Source organism: Symphalangus syndactylus, chromosome 20, assembly GCF_028878055.3.
Source record: "Symphalangus syndactylus isolate Jambi chromosome 20, NHGRI_mSymSyn1-v2.1_pri, whole genome shotgun sequence".
Classification (NCBI taxonomy): Eukaryota; Metazoa; Chordata; class Mammalia; order Primates; family Hylobatidae; genus Symphalangus; species Symphalangus syndactylus.
The window spans coordinates 45,699,995-45,718,978 of NC_072442.2; the positions used below are offsets into that span (position 1 = coordinate 45,699,995).

At 52.6% G+C, this 18,984-nt stretch overlaps 2 long non-coding RNA genes across 2 annotated transcripts; both read right to left on the bottom strand.

The window, feature by feature from the left end:
* Window positions 1-7,208: 7,208 nt before the first annotated feature.
* LOC129470200 (uncharacterized) lies at window positions 7,209-8,859 on the bottom strand. Its single transcript, XR_008653177.2, has 3 exons — window positions 8,218-8,859; window positions 7,500-7,954; window positions 7,209-7,414 (listed from the first exon to the last, which is right to left on the bottom strand). It is a non-coding gene; the product is annotated as an uncharacterized lncRNA (long non-coding RNA).
* A 2,049-nt stretch (window positions 8,860-10,908) lies between these two features.
* Window positions 10,909-15,990, bottom strand: LOC129470201 (uncharacterized). The gene is made up of 3 exons (XR_008653178.2): window positions 15,801-15,990; window positions 11,553-11,631; window positions 10,909-11,010 (listed from the first exon to the last, which is right to left on the bottom strand). It is a non-coding gene; the product is annotated as an uncharacterized lncRNA (long non-coding RNA).
* Window positions 15,991-18,984: the final 2,994 nt, after the last annotated feature.

Below are 18,984 nucleotides of genomic sequence, written 5' to 3' on the forward strand. Positions count from 1 at the left end.
CGTGTGTGTGTGTGTGTATGTGTGTGTGCATGCCTGTAGGGAGCAGGAGGGAACAGGTCCTGAAGTCAGGGAGTGAGGAAGAGGGAGGAGAGAGGGAGAGAGGCATGGACCAAGGGCCATTCAGAGCTGATAGAAGCCTGGAGTGGAAGCAAGGCAGAGACAAGGGCAAGGCAAAGAAATAGAGACTGACAAGGGTCCAGCCAGAGGGGGAAGGGGTGGGGACCGAGACCCCCCTACCCAGATGAGAAGCTGTCACATTGCTGCTCCGGTGGCCATGAGACCAGCACCACCCCCAGCTGGAGCCTTTCCCCTCTGGATCTTGTCACTGTGGCTTTGCTGCTTGGGCAGCCGGGAGTGGTGACAAGCAGGGAAGACAGTCCCCAGGGCGGTTGTCCATGCCACTCCAGCCTGGCTGCCAGCTCACCCATCACTGCCCATCTAATCACCCACAGGGGCCCAGATGAAACCAGGGATCGGCCTGGCTGCCCTTGCTTCCCAGTGTCACAGTAGAGAACATGGGAGCCACTGGCCCCCTCCCCAAAAGGTGGGCAGTGTTAACCACACCTTGCCCAGGTCCCTGGACCTTGAAGCTGGATTAGGGAAGAATGGTCCAAATCTCTGCTTCCAGGCACCCAGGACCTGCTAGACGGGGAAGGAATTGGTGAATGAGACAGGGGGCTTGAGGAGGGGGTTGGGGAATGAAGCCACTATGAGGAACCCAGTGTGTTTTGGGCATAAACTTTTTATTTCATCTGCTTTACCATGCACAAGAATGATGACCCCACATCCCATGCCCCTGGGTGCTGTGTTAAATAATCATCCTTCTCGCCTCGGGTCTGTCTCAGGGTATTAGTTCTGGGGCATCAATCAGCCAGTTTGTGCTCTGCAATCTGAGAACAATCATTTCTATAAAATCAGTAAGGCAAAAAAGGAATCATAATACAAAGCAGGGAAAGTTGCACTGACTGCTATTTTCCTGTTTTTTTAATCAGCAGTGCAGCTTTCCGTCCAGGTTTTGACGTCCTGATTGATTCATGCTTTCACAGGTTCATTCATGTATTTACTCAACAACCATTGCTCATCCGAGTGCCAGGTCCTGAGCTGCTTCCTGGGAGCCAGTGAGAAAGCCAGACAAGGTTCTTGCTTACATAGTGTTTAGAGTTGATCAAAACCAAACAAACGCACAACAAAAGGTGATTCCCCCAAGGGGCCAGAGAGCAGTGTCTGAGTGCCCAGCCTGGGGACCCAGACATTGGGATCTTCCAGTGGAACACTTGGAAATCACCCGGAATTCTTCTCTTGTTCCAGGATCAACATCTTCCCATCCCTCTCCTGCCTTGGCAGTTTTGCTTTTCCTAACAATCAGACCATCTGGTAATGGGGGGATGTATGAATGTGAAACTGAATCTCAGCTTGGACACTCACTGGCCAGGTGACCTTAGGCAAATTGCTTCTTCTCTGAGTCACAGCTTACTTTTCTGTGAAATGCAGTAAATAATACCCATCACCAGGGTACCATTGACTTTTTAAGTATATACATCACCAAAGAAGGTGCCTGGTACACAGTAGGGCCTCGACCAGTGCTAGTACCTTTCCCTGCCCCTTTGCCAGTGACATACGCTGCGTCTCTCCTCACAGGCAAGGAAAGGAAGCTTAGGGGGTATGGGGAGTGCAGGAGGACCCAGCATTCCATGTGCCATTAATCTATGTTTTATGCTGTCTTCCCAGGCATCTGATTCTGTTCTGCTCTATGGGAAGCCTCTTATTTAAGGGGAAGAGGGTGAAGAGGCTGGGCTTTGCCACCTGAACCACCTGAACACTCCAGAGAAACAGCCCCTTTCTTCACTATTTCTTCTTTCTCTGGCTTTCAAGTTTATAAAAGCATATTGTGGGTCTGGTGTTTATGGAATGGTGGTGGTAACAGTGGTGTGATGGAAGTGGGGTGGTGGTAATGATATTGGTGGTGGTGAGGTGGTGATGGAGGAGGTGGTGATGGAGGCGGTGGTGGTGATGATGGTGGTGATGGAGGTGGTGGTAGTAATAATGGTATTGGTAGTGATAGAGGAGGTGGTGGTGGTGGTGGTGATGGAACTGGTGGTGGTGGTCATGGAAATGGTGGTAGTAATTATGTTATTGGTGACAGTGATGGAGGTGATGTTGGGGGTAGTGATGGTGGTGGTGATAATGACGTTATTGATGGTACTGATGGGGGTGATGGTGGTGGTACAGACGATAGAGGTGGTGGTGGTGGTAGTGATGGTGGTGATGGAGGTCCTGGTGATGGTGGTTTTGATGGAAGTGGTATTGTAATGAGGGTATTGATGGTGGCGATGGAGGTGATGGAAGTGATGGTGGTAGAGATGGTGGAGGTGGTAATGGTGGTGGTGGTGATGGAGGTGGTGGTGGTGGTAATGATGGTATTGTTGGTGGCGATGGAGGTGATGGAGATGGTAGAGATGATGGTGGGTGATGGAGGTGATGGAGGTGATGGAGGTGGTGGTGATGGAGGTGCTGTTCATAATGATGGTATTGGTGGTGATGATGCAGGTGATGGTGGAGGTAGATAATGGAGGTGGTAATTGTGGTGGTGGTGGTAGAGATGGTGGTAGCGATGGAGGTGATGGAGGTGATGGAGGTAGTAGAGCTGGTGGTAGTGATGGAGGTGATGGAGGTGGTGGTGATGGTGGTGGTGGTGATGGAGGTGCTGTTGGTAATGATGGTATTGGTGGTGATGATGCAGGTGACGGTGGAGGTAGATAATGGAGGTGGTAACTGTGGTGGTGGTGGTAGAGATGGTGGTAGCGATGGAGGTGATGGAGGTAGTAGAGCTGGTGGTAGTGATGGAGGTGATGGAGGTGTTGGTGGTGGTGGTGATAGTGATGGAGGTGATGTTGGTAATGATGATATTGGTGGTGATGATGGAGGTGATGGTGGAGGTAGATAATGGAGGTGGTAATTGTGATGGTGGTGGCGATGGAGGTGGTAGTGGTTGTGATGATAATGATGGTAGCCATGGAGGTGATGGTGGTGGTAGAGATGGTGGAGGTGGTGATGGTGCTGGGAGTTCATTTTAAAATCCCATGCTCAGATTTTAAGAGCTAGAAGAGGGCTCCATTTCAGTGAATCTCTGAGCTATGTGCCAGGCCCATGGTGCTCACCTCCTTTTCACAGCAGTGCCCTGAGTTTACTATCTCCTTTTGCAGATAAGGACACTGAGACCAAATATCAAATGACCTGGTCAGAGGCATGGAGAGGTATTTTTCTGTTTTTTGTTTTGTTTTGTTTTGTTTTTGTTTTTGTTTTTTTTGAGAGAGAGAGAGTCTTACTCTGTCACCCAGGCTGGAATGCAGTGGAACAATCTCAGCTCAGCTCACTGCAACCTCCGCCTTCTGGGTTCAAGTGATTCTCCTGCTTCAGCCTCCAGAGTAGCTTGGATTACAGGTGCCTGCCACCATGCCTGGCTAATTTTTGTATTTTTAGTAGAGACGAGGTTTCACAATGTTGGCCAGGACGGTCTCGAACTCCTGACCTCAGGTGATCCACCTGCCTCGGCCTCCCAAAGTGCTGGGATTACAGACGTGAGCCACCTCACCCAGCCTATGGAGATGTATTTAAAACCTGGGTCCTTTAACTTCTAGTCCACCTTTCTTCTCTATGCCATCATGATGCCACCCACATTTCACAGTAGGGGGAATGGAGATCCAGAGAGGTCAGGTAATTTGCCTAAGGTCATGCAGCAGTTAGAAGCAGATCCTGGCCATTTAATCTGCACTCCTAGGTCTCAGCAGCCTTCTCATCACCAAGCGCTGGGGGTCTCACTGAGAAGTCTAGAAGGACCACCAGCGCATTGCAGAGGCTCACAGCCACAACAGAGGTCCAGAGCCAGACCTCCTCAGGTCCCTGGGGCAGGCTGTGGATCTGCTGTCCTTCTGCCCCTGCACACTGTCAACTCCAATCTCCCCTCCAGCCTCAGAGTGAGAGTGACAGACAGGCCAGCCCTGACCAGCCCATTAAACCTGACACCTCCTCTCCCAGATTTGGCTGTGGGCCTCCCTTAGCCTGAGCATCATGCCGCGGCAGCTCTGACTGGCACTGAGGTGGGGTGGCGGGGCTGGCATTCCTCTACTATCTCCTCCCCATCTGAGCTCTGAGGTGGTGAGCTTGGGGATTCAGTCATCTTGCTCTCCTTGTCCTTTTCCGGTCTCAGACCTTAGTTTCCCGCAAAAAAAAAAAAAAAAAAAAAAGAAAAGGGTAGCTCTACCTTGACCCACTAGCAGTTAGTGAAAAAGGGAAGAGAGAGTAAGAATTGTGCCCAGGCTCTGTATTGTCCACAGGCCCCCTCCCCCAGGAAACCTTCTGGGACTCATCCCACTCCATTCCACTCCCTCTGAACCCTCTGCACCATTTCTCCTATCTCAAAGCTATGTGTCTGGCTCTAACCTGAGTCATGATGATGATGGTGGTGGTGATGGTGGTAATGGCAGTGGCGATGGAGGTGGTGGTATTGGTTGTGGTGATGGTGGTGGTGCTGGTAATAGTGATGGTGGTGGTGGTATCGGTTGTGGTGATGGAGGTGGTGGTATTGGTTGTGGTGATGGAGGTGGTGGTATTGGTTGTGGTGATGGTGGTGGTGGTATTGGTTATGGTGATGGTAATATTGGTTGTGGTGATGGAGGTGGTGGTATTGGTTGTGGTGATGGAGGTGGTGGTGTTGGTTGTGGTGATGGAGGTGGTGGTATTGGTTGTGGTGATGGTGGTGGTGGTATTGGTTATGGTGATGGTAATATTGGTTGTGGTGATGGTGGTGGTGGTGGTAGTGGTGATAGTAGTAATGGTAGAGGTGGTAGTGGTACTGATACAGAAGGAAAGTGCTGGGAAGGGAAGAGCATGGTCACTTTAAATGATACGGAGGCGGGTAAGGAAAGTGCTGGGTAGAGGAGGGTGTGGTTCCTGGCTAGGGCTCCACCCCCATGGATCTAGGTGAGGGCAGGCATTCCTGTCCAAATGTTGCATTTCCCAAGACCACCCTGGCCTGCCATGCCCCATCCTCTGCCTATAAAATACCCGAAATTCTAGCAGGCACACGCACAGGTGGCTGGACATCAAGAGAAGCATGTCAGAGGAGGAGCACACGGGCAGCTGGATGTCGACAGGAATGTACCGATAGTCCCTGGCATGATGGCAGGCCATCGACCATCGACCAGCTGAACTAGGCAGAGTTTGGCTGAGGCAGAGTTTTGCTGGGAAGTCAGAGGGAAGTGGCCCAACTGCAGGGGAAAACCATCCCCCTTCTGGCTCCCCCATCTGCTGAGGGCTACTTCCACTCAATAAAACCTTGCACTCATTCTCCAAGCCCATGCATGATCTGATTCTTCTGGTACACCAAGGCAAGAACCCCAGGATACAGAAAGCCCTCTGCTCTTGTGACAAGGTAGAGGGTCTAATTGAGCTGGTTAACACAAGTCGTCTATAGACGGCAAAACTAAAGGAGCACATGGTAACACATGCCCACTAGGGCTTCAGGAACTGTAGGCATTCACCCCTAGACACTGCCATGGGGTCGAAGCCCATCTCTATGTTCCCCTAGAGGTTTGAGTAGCAGGGCGGGGCACTGCCAATCCCCCTGTTGCTCCCTGTGAGGGAGACAAGGGAACTTTTCTGGTTTCAGTACTCTGGGATGGTCAGAGTTGGATGGGAACTCCTGGATGGAGGGGAGGTTGACTTGTTACTACCTACCTTCCTCTATTCCTCTATATCTCCCCACCAACTCCTTTTTTTTTTTTTTTTTTTTTTTTTTTTTTTTTTTTAGAGACAGGGTCTCGCGCTGTCACCCAGACTGGAGTGCAGTGGCATGATGATAGCTCACTGTAGTCTTGAAGTCCTGGGCTCAGGTGATCAATCCACCTCAACATCCCAGGTAGCTAGGACTGTAGGCACACACCACCATGCCTAGCTAATGTTTTAAGTTTTTGTAGAGATGGGGTCTTGCTGGTTACTCAGGCTGGTATCAAACTCCTGGGCTCAAGCGATCTTCCCACCTCGGCCTCCCAAATTGCTGGAATTACAGGTGTGAGTTACCATGCCTGTCTCCTGCCCCCAATTCTTTAATAAAAGCTATTTATTGAGCATCACCCATAAAATAGGTACATGCTAAGCACCTTCCATGTAATAAATCATTTAATCCTTCCAACAATCATGAGGTAGGTACTAATATTTTAGAGATGAGATAGCAGAGTCACAGAGAGGTTGAATAATGTGCCCAAGGCCATACAGCTCACAAAATAGCAGAGCCTTGGCCAGGCACTGTGGTTCACACCTGTAATCCCAGCACTTTGGGAGGCTGAGGTGGGAAGATTGCTTGAGCCCAGGAGTTTGAGATCAGCCTGGGCAACATAGCAAGAACACGTCTCTATTTAAAAAAATTAAAAATTGGCCAAGCACGGTGGCTCAGCCTGTAATCCCAGCACTTTGGGAGGCTGAGGTGGGTGGATCACGAGGTCAGGAGATCGAGACTGTCCTGGCCAACATGGTGAAACCCCGTGTCTACTAAAAATACAAAAATTAACTAGGTGTGGTGGCACGTGCCTATAATCCCAGCTACTCGGGAGGTTAAGGCAGGAGAATCGCTTGAATCTGGGAGGCAGAGATTGCAGTGAGCCAAGATCGTGCCACTGCACTCCAGCCTGGTGACAGAGCAAGACTCCGTCTCAAAAATAAACAAACAAATAAATAAATAAATAAATAAGGAGAGCCTAGACTCAGCCACAGCCCCACATCAGAGTCTCAGTTCCACCCCTGCTCTCTCTTCCTGTCTCCTGAGCAGAGCTCTCTCCATGGGGCAGAGCTGGTGGGTGAGTTGAGCTGGAGACTTCTAGGGGCTCCACTGTCTTTGGGTTTCCAGGGCTTGGCAGAGCCATTCTATCTTCCTGCCTCCACACAGGCCTCCATCCCTTAGGAGCTCTGACAGGGGAGGTGGGATGGTGGATTGAGGGGGATGTTAGGCTCCTAGTGGCGCTGGTAGCAGTGGGGCGGAGCTCTGTCTGGCCCGGTGGGGCAGCTCACTCCAGCTCCTGGCTGGGGCTCCCGCCCTTGGGAGCTCCATCCTGCTGGCCTCTCTCCCTCCCAGGATCTCATTATATCCCTAAGAGAAACTGACAGCCTCAATATCTTACTTTGCAAATATAGTTTATTCCTTCAATAAAGCCGCCTGCGCAGGGGAATGTTTAAGACTCGCTCTCCCCCGAGAGCCTCATTTGAATTTCTAAAGTCTTCAGTCGGCTTCTCCAATGGGGCAGCTGGGTGAGGAGAACGCAGCAGCCGCTTAGAGGGGATTCATTTCCTGTCTGGGTCTCCGCCGCCGCCGCCGCAGATGGGGGAGCTGAACTGACGGAAAGGACTGCTGGCTGCCTGGATGCTGGGGGGCAGAGGACAGGGAGGCCTTGGCCTGGGTCTGTCCTCTGGTTGGGGCGGGAGGGGGTGCATGCCTGGCTCATACTCACGTGGGTAAATCTGTGCATTCACTCGGGGGCCTTCAGCCTCCATCCCTGTAGCCCAGGTTCTTCCTCGAGGGCTCAGCTCAGGGGCCCCTCCAAGGGACCTCTCAGCCCGGGAGCTACTCTGTGGGGTCCCCCTGCCTAGGGACCCCTCCGCTGGGTCTCTATGCCCAGGGGCCCCCAAACAGTATCTCTCAGAGGCCCAGGCCACCGATTCCTGGAGATGGGGCCTCCTCCCTGGCTGGACCCCCTCACTCCAGGGCAGCCCCCATCTCAGGCCCCCGTGGGAGTCTCTAATTAAAGGGCCGGCACGCCCCTTGGGGACTCATTAGGCCCGCTGTGCAGAGAACATTTAATCATTGCTCAGAGCATCGATTGGAAAATCAATTTCTTTGTCTCTCCGCACGCGGCGCTGGAGAAGTGGGGGGAGCGCTGACCTCCTTCTGCTGCCATGTAAAGTGCTGCACATTTAATCAGGGAACAGAAATCAATTAGCCACTTACGCGAGGCTGGCTTTAGTTACCGAGTCGGCAGGGCCTGCGCTGCAGTTTGACGCTGACAGAAGCGAATCTCAACGCGCTGGGCTGGTCAGCGCCGGCCCGTCCCCACAGCTGTCCAGGGCCCTCGTCTTCTCTTTCCCACGCACCAACACCTGCCATCTAGACAGGCCCCCTAGACCCGCCCCACAGAACCCCTGGGAAGGCTCCCAACCTCCCTTACTAACCTCCTTTCCTGTGCTCAGTTCTGCCAACCCTGAGAAGCCACCTGGAGACTCAGATGCAAATCTCAGCTGTGCTGCAGAACGCGGAGACGGATGCCTGTAATCCCAGCACTTTAGGAGGCCACGCCTGGCAGACTGCTTGAGGTTAGGAGTTCGAGACCAGCCTTGCCAACATGGTGAAACCCCATCTCTACAAAAAATAAATACAAAAATTAGCCGAGTGTGGTGATGCACACCTGTAATCTCAGCGACTCGGGAAGCTGAGGCACGAGAATCGCTTGAACACAGGAAGTGAGGTTGCTGTGAGCCAGGATCACACCATTGCATTCCAGCCTGGGCAACAGAGCGAGACTCTGTCTCAAAAAAAAAAAAAAAAATTATATGGACATGGTGTTGCACACCTGTAGTCCCAGATACTGGGGGAGGAGGGATTGCTGAGCCCAGGAGGTCCAGACTGCAGTGAGCCATCATTGAGCCACTGCACTCCAGTCTAGGCAGCAAAGCAAAACCCTGTCTCAAAAATAAATTAATTAATTAAATTGTACAAAATAAACACAAACCTCAGCTTTGCTTCCTACTGGCTTCCATGATATCAGTGAAGTTTTGAACTGGACTCTCAAGCACACTTTGCTCATCAAATGGGAATAGTAATAGTTATCTACCTTACCAGCATGTTCTGGAAATTCGATGTGATCATCTTTATGAAGCTCCTACCAAATCGAGCTCAATTGAAGAGAACTTCGAATTCACATCAGCGGGACCGTGCCCTTCCCACCCCACAGTCAGCCAGGGCAGATGAGGGGACAGTGTGTGTGGGAGTGGGAAGGGGGACCTCTGGCCACTACTCTCCTTCAGGACAAGGACAGGTGGGCCCAGTGTCCCCCTTTGCCCACTCTCGTTTCCCCACTGCCTCCTAGGGGTTGGGCTGGAAGCCCCTTTGCACCTACTCTCCACCTCCTATTTGTGCAGCCCCTATAGCCACGCATGCTGGCTGCTCCCTCACCTGTGACTGTGCACCACCCCCCACCCAGGCTTTCCAGTGATGTCTCACGCACCCAGAGTTACATACACCCAATTACACAGAGTTGGACGCGGTCTGCATGGCCCGTTGCACACAGTTTCGCAGTTTCTCCCACAGTCACAGTCCCAGCTTCCTGGTGCTCACACGCAGCTTCGCACACAAGCACCCTCACCCACTGCCACCCGCATGGGCTCACCCGTGGGCCCCCACCCCACAGAGTTGCACACTGGTGGCACACATGCACGCACACATACACGCACTCACACTGGTTCCATAATAATATTAGACATGCCATTTCTTTTGCATGACAGTTCCAGTGGAGATGCTCAGAGCTGTCACTTGGATGAAAAATAATGCATAATCCTCGTCTTCCTTCCTTCCCTTCCTTTTCTTTCTTCCCTGTTTAATGAGCTCCTAAAAATATTCCTTGCCGTCTCGCCGAGGCTGTGGGCTAAGTATGAGTCGGGCCTCCCCCCCACAACTGTCACTATCCTCGTTGCCTCCCTCAGCCCCCTGGCTGGGATGGGGGATGAAGCGGTACAGTGAGTCCTGGTGGTTGGCCCAGTGGAGGTCAGGCCAAGGGGCTCCCACCCAGGCCTCCCGAAGATCTCGGAGTCCCACTTGTCCCCTCTCCTGGCTAGTCCACTTGAGCGGGAGATGAGAGAAACAGAGAGACATGGGGGAAGAAAGATAGGCAGGAACCTCCTTTTGGTACCTGACCACTCTTGGCCACCCCCTCCGCAGCGCCTGACCAACTGCACAAGACCAAACTTACCTATCACCCCTTCTACCCCAAGAGGAAAAGGTCCGTCTCCGCCCTCTTGCACACCTGGTTCACCCTCCCTCTCAGAACTCAAAGTGAAGGGGAATGGGAGAGACAGAGTCCCCTCTGAACCCCCAACTTCTCCCAGCACCTTATCTTGGCTCTGTTGGGAAAACTGCAATGCTTAGTTTCCTCCAGTTCATCCTTTAAGTCCCAGATCAAAGTCAACTCCTCCCTGAAGCCTTCCTGATTCACACGGAAGGAGATATTTGTTCACTGCAGATATCAACACACTTTAATAATAATAAACTTACCAGCCAGGCACAGTGGCTCATGCCTGTAATCCCAGCACTTTGGGAGGCCAAGGAGGGCGGATCACCTGAGGTCAGGAGTTCAAGACCAGCCTGGCCAACATGGTGAAACCCCATCTCTACGAAAAATACAAAAGTAGCCAGGAGCGGTGGTGCACCCCTGTAGTCCCAGCTACTCGGGAGGGGGAGAGGGAGGTGGGGGCAGGAGAGTCGCTTGAACCCAGGAGGCAGAGGTTGCCAAGATAGTGCCAAGATAGTGCCACTGCACTCCAGCCTGGGCTACAGAGCAAGACTCCATCTCAAAATAAATTAATTAATTAACCGAGGAAAGCTATTGTGTGTGGTACCTGGTGGGAACTCCTGTGTGTCGTTTCCTTATTTACGTGGGTCACTCTCACTGGATCTGAGTCCCTCCCAGCTGGGGACCTCACTAGCCCACCCAGCTCTGGCTGAGTGAGAGCTCATATTCCCCGAGGGGTTGGAGGAATAGATGGGAGATGGTGTAGGAGGAGGAGTTCAGGGTCCCGAGTCAGGGGCCTGAATGTTCACCCAGTTCCCGCCAACATTCACTGAGACTTGGGAAAGGCAAAGCTCTCTCTAGGCCTTGGTTTGTCCATCAGTAAAATGAGAGAGCTGGGTCAGGTGGTGTCTGAGAGCTCGGAGGTCTCCTGCAGCTCAGGTAATCTTCATTCTGTGATTCTCTACAGTGTCAAGCAGAGTAAGCCTTTCTAATGCTTTTCACGTCCCACCTTACTGGGTGCAAGGGGCTGAGTGGTATGACGAACAGGACAAGGAGCTCTCTGCACAGCTATCTGGAGCTTTGTTTTCCCAGCCTTTCCTCTGTCTCCCACTTCTTCCATTTTTTTGTTCTAGTCTCCTTAATTCCACTTTTATGACTTCCTTTCATTCTGTTCCTTTTCTTGCTTTTTCTGGGCCCGCATCCTACCCATTAGTAGCTCATAGCGAGCAGCCCCCTCCACCTCCTTTCCTCTGCCTCCCTCCCCCAGCTCCACCTGCTTCAGAAGCCCCCTCCCCGTGGCCTCCCCATCTCATCCCAGCAGCTCCAGTCCCGAAAGGTTAAGCTAATAGCAACTCCTTCCCCATCAGCTGCTCTTGTTTGCTCTACATAATTGCAGGAGAGGGGGACTGAGATGGGAGGGCCCTCTCAGTGGTTACGAGGTATAGGGACGGGGCTGTGCAGCCTTGTCCCTGGGAAGTGGCGCTGGGGGAAGTTGGTACTTACACAAATGCGGTGGTAGGCTGTGTGGGAGCTGATCCAATGGGACAAGAATTGGGCAGAAGGCCAGCTGCGGCACAGATGCCTAGAGAAGGGGGAGTGGAGTCCAGAGAGGGGCTTCAAAGGAGGAAAATAATCATAACAGTGGCCATAAGTGGCATTTATCAAGCACGTACTATTTGCCGGGTACTGTATCAAGCACTTTACTGGCGTTGTCTCACTGAATCTTCCCAACAGTCCCAGGAGGCAGGTTCAGCTCTTGTGAACATTATTTTTTTTTTCTCGTGCCCATTTTACAGGAAACTGAAGCTCCAGGAGGCTAAATCATTGCCTGAAGTCACGTGTTGCTAAATGGCAGAGCCTCAAGCAGAGACTGCTGTCAATCACTCCTGCTCAGAGACAGTCAGTGCTTGCAGGGACCTGGGAGGCCATTGGGTCCAACCCATTCATTGTCCAGAGGGACAGAGGAAAATAGACTTGTCTAAATTCACACAGCAAGTTGTTGACACAACTACGCAGAGAATCCAGGCCTGATACAGAAGGAGTTTTTCATTTTCTGAGCCTAAGTCCCCCTGGAGACTTCTTGTGGATGGGTGCTTGGGTGAAGGGTGGCGATGTAGACAAGGCCAGCCCCAGCTGGAGGAGGCCATGGTATGCGTGGTGTGTGCACAGTAGAGGGGAGGCCCACCTGGAGAGTTCCACCTGTCTGCCAGGGAGCAGCAGCCCTGGCCTTTTGCTGGGTTGAGTATCTCCAGTAATTCAACAGGAGCCTAGTGGAGCCCAGAGCAGCACGCATGGAAGGTGGGGCAGGCTGTGTCATAGCCAGTGGGAGTGAATTTAGGTCAGCCCTGGGAAGTTGGATCAGAAAGTCAGTATGCCTGGGCTCAGTCCATCACAGCTGCAGACTTGGGGCTGTGCTGGCCTCCACATTCCTGCCTCCCATCTCAGGTCCCATCTCACTGGCACGTCTGCTCCAATCAGGACAGCCTGCCTCTTGTTTTCCTCCAAGCAATGGACACTCTCAAGGCAGGTACTGCCTCCCACTTTAGATTTGAGGGCTTCCCAAAGCAAGGACTCTTATCACACTGGAGCTTCGAGGACAGGGATTGAGTCTCCTCCATCAGAGTGGACACTCACCGAATGCTGAGATTGTGTCTCCCCCATCAGAGGACCCTCCAGCCTCTAACCTTGTGATCTGACGGTCACAGCAGCTCCAGCATTAGCTGCATCCTGAAACATCCACCCCACCCCCACCCCATCCCCATCTCACAGCAATGAGTTACCCTGTCCCTTCCCAGCTCCTGCCTGGGGACCCATGAGACTTCCCTTGCAGTGATGTGCTATCAGATGGGTTCAGCTCTGCGCAAGTGGCCCCCTTCCCTCTGCCTGGACCCTTAGCAATGGTCATCAGAGCAGCTACCCTCTGTCACTTCGTAGTGAGCATCCATAAGCCCCTGGCAGCGTATGACCCTTTCCCACCACTCACACCACCAACAGGACCCTCACGACAATATAGTGGCAGGGCTGGGGGAGAGGGGTGCCTCAAAGGCCATCTTTCTTGAGAGGGGGGGTCTTCTAGGCTCTGCTGGGACACACTGCCTCTTGAAGTAGGGAAGCTCTCTCTTATGGAGAACGACCTGCTTTTGGAGAAACTGTCCTCAGAGGAAGCCAAAATCCATCTCCTTGTGACTGTCCCATGGAAACCCAATGCTCCCGCTCATCTGCCTGCAACTCTGCTGCTTGCCCAGTGCTGGGGATACTCCCATAGCTGCAGCTCACCGCATGCCCGGGTGCAGGCCCCCAGCTCCCACCAGCACTGCAGGGGGCAGCTGTGAAGGGGCTGGTGGACGAGCAGGCAATCTCATTTGTATTCTGAGTGGCCAGGCTGTGCCATGGCTTTCTCCAAGAGAACCCTATCCTCTCCCTCAGCTCCGTCTTTCAAAACTTCTCCAAGCAGCATCAATAATGGGAATCGATTCATCAATGAGCATCCTGGCCTCGCAGGCCCCATCCCCGCTGCGGAGCTTTGCTGCATCCCTAAGTACTTCAGCTTCTTGCCCACTCCATCCCCCATGTCCCATGCAGCACTTCCAGGGACCTGGCCCTGCCTTCCAGCCTGCCAGGATCCCAGGAGACCAAGCCTCCACCTCTGCCTCCAGACAGGTTACTTTGGCTGAGCAAGGAGGATAGCCTGGGCCTAGAGGAAGACATGAGGACAGGGAACCTGGGGCTGAGCTCAGAGCTGCTTGAGCCCTTCAGGCTCCATTCAGAGTGGGAGAGGGGGTGTCATGCCTTAGAGATGTGAGGACTGACCCCCTTATCCCAGCCTCCAAACACTGACGACCCAATATCAACCTCTTAATGCTGCCTAGCCAAGACTGATCATCCACCAAAGTACTGACCACCCACTGACCCAACCCAACCTCCTAACACTGATGGCCCAGGCCCAGCCAACTGTCTAATGTCTCCCCAACCATCCACTGATCAGCTTGATGGCCCAACAGTACTATGGAAGCACAACCGGAACCAACTGCCTGTCATGACCACCCATCACCGAGATCCCTACAACCAACATCCAATAATGACCTTCACTACAGACCTACCCTAATGGACCACCCCAAATTACCTGTCCCTAACCACTCTCCACTGCCCATCTATCCAACAAGGATCCCCCAATCACTGATCATCATGTCACTTCCTGCTGGACCCTTGTGTGTCACCAGCAACTCTTCAGATGGCTGCTGGCTACAGCTAGATTTCCCTGGCACTGGTTGGAACTAATCTGAACCTCCTCCAGCTCCTAGGACTTGTCCAGTTGGCCAGTGGTGAAGCTGTTGGGTGTCTAGACCTGTCCCTCTCCTTCTCACCAGGCCCTATCGACTCCTACCATCCAGTACTGCCCAGCTGCACTGGAGTTGGGATAGGAAGAATTTTCTTCACTGCAGAGGAAGGAGGAGAGAGGGGAGGGAGAAGAGGCTCGGAAGGGCAGAGGCTGGGAGAAAGGGGAGGAGGGAAAAAGGAGTTAAGAAATGGCCAGGGCAGGCCAGGCATGCTGGCTCATGCCTATAATCCCAGCACTTTGGGAGGCCGAGGTGGGAGGATCACTTGAGGTCAGGAGTTCGAGACCAGCCTGGCTAACATGGTAAAACCCTGTCTCTACTAAAAACACAAAAATTAGCTGGGTGTGGTGGCGGATGCCTGTAATCTCAGCTACTCAGGAGACTGAGGCTGGAGAATTGCTTGAACCTGGGAGGTGGAGGTTGCAGTGATCCGAGATCATGCCATTGCACTCCAGCCTGGGCGACAAGAGCAAAATTCCATCTCAAAAAGAAAGGAAGGAAGGAAGGAAGGAGGGAGGGAGGGAGGGAGGGAAGGAAGGGAGGGAGGGAGGGAGGGAGGGCCAGGGCAGAAAGGAGGCTGAGAGGTGGGAAGGGGTGCAGTTCTCAGCGTGTCGGCCCTGTGTGCTGCCTCGGCCCCTCCTGACCCCTCCTGGCTGCCCCTGCTTGATGGAAAGCTCCACAGAGACTCGAAGACTCAGGCAGAGCAACAGCTCCTGATCCCCCTTCATCAAGGACCAAGGACCATGGTCATTCATTACACGAAGGAGCAGCTGCTCTGGGCCCAGGGACCGAGTGGCAGGAAGTCACTCCAGCTCTGGAAGCTGTGGCCTGGCCCCGGCCTCCCGGGTTGGGAGGCTGTCTGTCCACCCTTGTGCTCTGTGGGGCCCACCCGGGGATCTGTATGTGCTAACTGTAATCCCTGCCTGCTGCCAACCTTGGAGCCAGGCCCAGGAGATTCCATATGCCCAAGGAGAAACCAGCTCCTGGACTGACTCTGACTTGCCATGGTCAAGTCATGTCCCTTCCCCAGGCCTCAGTTTCCCCATCATTCAATGAAGAGACTCAGTTCTTTCTCTGAGGAAGGATGCTGTCTCTGGCTGCCCTGAGGGGGGTGATCTCTGGGCTCTCTTTGTCCTCTCGTGGGCACCACCATAGGCCCCCTGGACTTGTCTGGAGCTGAAACAAGGCTGAGCCCAGTGGCAATGACTTCTGGATTCTGGGTCATTTATCTGCTCTCTAGCCCCGCTTTGAGAACCCAGGGAGAGTCACCGTCTGCTCAGGTGCTGGACTCACATCACCGGCTGAAGCCAGGGGAGCTCAGGAGCTGGAAGGCTGCTCAGGCCTGCTGGCTTGGGGAGCTGAGTAAATTGGAGATGGGGGAGATGGAAGGCAGGCCAGACGTCAAGATACCCACTCCGCTTCCACTGGCCACCTCCAGATGATACGGCAGAAACTCATAGAGTGATGCAAGGACTGTCCTCTATCATGAGAACGTTCTGTGTTGGTGGGAAGGAGACGAGATGTCGCAGTGGTTCCTCCCAGCTGCCAGAGTCTCTGAGGCTCGGAGTCTAATGCTGACCAGGCAGCAGCTGCCTGCTCTGCTGTTTCCTGCAGGAGTGGGGACAAGGGAGATGGATAAGATGTGGCTCCTGATGGATGGGTCCTTTCTACCCAGAGGAGGAGATGGGACTGTTGTCCAAGAATCACAGAAGTGCAGCATTCATTGAGCCTCTATGTGTAGATACACACACACACACACACACACACACACACACACACACACACACACTCAAAGATGGCAGGAGTGAGGTTGCTTGGTATAAACCACAGGAGTTTAAGGAAGGAAGAACTCAGGAGGCTTCAGACAGCTCGGAAGGCTTCAGCAGGAGGCAGGAGTTAGTTTGGGTCTTCAGGACTCCTGGGACATGGCTTCATGGAGAAGAGGGAAGTCATTCCATGCAGAGGGAACAGCCCGTGCAAAGGCACAGAGAGGGGATGGCGGGAACGTGGGCAACAGAACCAACTCCCAGGAGCCAAGGGTGCAGGCAGGATATGGAAGAAGCTGAGGAGGAGTGGTGGTTAGGGGACCTCTCAAATGCCCATTTATTTTATTTTTATGTTTTATTGTTTTGAGATGGAGTCTCCCTTTGTCGCCCAGGCTAGAGTGCAGTGGCACGATCTTGGCTCACTGCAGCCTCCGCCTCCTGGGTTCAGGTGATTCTCCTGCCTCAGCCTCCCGAGTAGCTGGGACTACCAGCGCGCACCACCATGCCAGGTTAATTTTTGTATTTCTAGTAGAGACGGGGTTTCACCATGTTAGTCAGGCTGGTCTCGAACACCTGACCTCAAATGATCCATCTGCCTCAGCCTCCCAAAGTACTGGGATGACAGGCATGAGTCACCGTGCCTGGCCTCAAATGCCCTTTTAAGGCATGAAGATTCTTTTCTGATCCCCACATATGAGCATATGGTATGATTGGTTGTGTGTGCTTAAGGGAGAGATGGGGCAAGATGTTTGGAATATGGGCCATTTTAGAAAAGCAGGCAATTTTGGCAGTGGAACCTTTTACTTTTGCATTTTCCCAGCCCTTCCTAACTTGCTGGTCATACCAGGTGGAGCTGGGCGCCATCTTCCAGGAACCTGCATCCCCAGAGGTGGATAGAGGAGGGGTACCATTTCCACAGGACACAGCCAAGGACCTCGTACCTACATGAGATGCAGGGCCCTGGGTACCCTGCGTCTTGACTTTGCCTGCCTGCCCTAAACTAAGCTGCCCTTCCCACTTTAGTTCAAAACCAATCCTGTTCTTGCTGGTCCCAGGCCTCCTCTGAACAGGATGGAAATCAATGAACAATTTGCTGCTATTTGTAGATCTCATTTCCCTGCTGGTCCCCCAACCCTAGATGGTTCTGACCAAGTTCAGCCCTGCCCATGCTACTCAGTCAGATGCACTGGCACTGTGCCCATCCACTCGGAGCCCGGTGCTCAGTACTGGGGCTGGCCTAGGGGAGCCGCAGCCCAGAGGCCCCTGCAGGGGGCAGGGCTTATCCTTTAGCTGGGACTAGAGGGTATGGATCCCTGAGAGCCTAGAGGAGATAAGGACAAAGCACAGACTCAGGAATCTGAATTGTTAAAAAACCCTCAAAGGGATTCAAGGGAAGCTGGTGCAAGAATTGCTGGGAAATGAACAGCACTGGCTACTGTCAGCTTCCCTTCCACCTGCCAGCTGTGTGACTTTGCTTACCTTCTCTGTGCCTCAGCATCCTCATCTGTGAAATGATAGCACCAAGAGCTCTGGCCTCGTTGAGCCTCTGCCTGGAGAGTTAACAGAGGAAACCTAGGCATAGGGCTTAACTCAAAGCAGAGCACTTAACAGGCATTCGTCAATGATTGATAGCAGCAAGTGAGACCAAGGGCCAGAAGCACCAGCACACTGGCCTTCTGCCTGGCCAGCCAGCCCCTCCTGGACAACTTTGGGGTCCCTGGGTGGGTAAGCTTGGTAACCTGTCCCAGAGCAGTGTGCCCGTGCTGCGCTCAAGGCCCACATTAGTCCCCTGGGTGATGAGTGGGAGAGGCTCCCAGGAGGATGAGCAGGGGTAGGCTTGGCTGGTGGAGGGAAACAAAACTTTGACTCCCTAGGAGTTCCTGATCTGCCAGTCAGGATGATGCTGTTTGAGGAAGCTGTAAGGTGTTGACTTTAGGAGGGGTCAGGGAGGGGTCCCAGCAGGAGGCTAGACACTTTAGGGGTGGTCATCCCTCAGATTAGAGGGAAAGCCATAGAGAGCCTGGGGCGGTGGGGCCAGTAAGGCAGAGGGTTGCTGGATGCTTCCTTCCCACTGGGGGCGGGTAGTTAATTCCAAATAACCACAACCCTTTCTCTTCTTTGATATCTCTCTCTCTTTGTTGCCTTGCCTGTATGTATGGTAAAGCTTTCTCTTCTTCAAAGGGGCCCCAGGTGCCCAAGACTCCCTTCCCACTACCTTGAGACACACAGGGCGTAACAGTTACAGATGTGGAGTTCAGCTCAGCTTGCTTGGTTTCTTTTTTCAACTTTATTGAAGTATAATTTACATATAATAAAATGTACACATTTTAAGTGTTCAGTTTGATGAGTTTTGACAAATTTATAGACACATATAACTATCACTACAATGAAGATCTAGGGCATTTGCATCATCCCAAAAAGCTCCCCTGTGCCTCTTCCCAGTAGTTCCCCACCCTTCCCCCAGCCCCCAGCAACCACTGATCTGCTTTCTGTCACTATAGATTAGATTTGTCTTTTCTGGATTTTCATATAAATGGAATTATGTAATATGTACTCTTGGTTTCTGGCTGCTTTAACTGAGCAGAATGTTGATGAGATTCATCCTTGTTTTTATGGCGGTAGTTTACTCTTTTTGTTGTTCAGAAGTATCCCATTGTTTGCACATATAAGAATCTGGCCACTTGCTGATGGACATTTGTCTTGTTTCCAGGGTTTCAGTTGTTGTGAATAAAGCTACCATGAGCATGTGTATACATACAAGTCTTTGAGTAAACATATATTTTCATTTTTCTTGGTTAAACACCTAAGAGTGGGATAACCGAATCTTGTGGT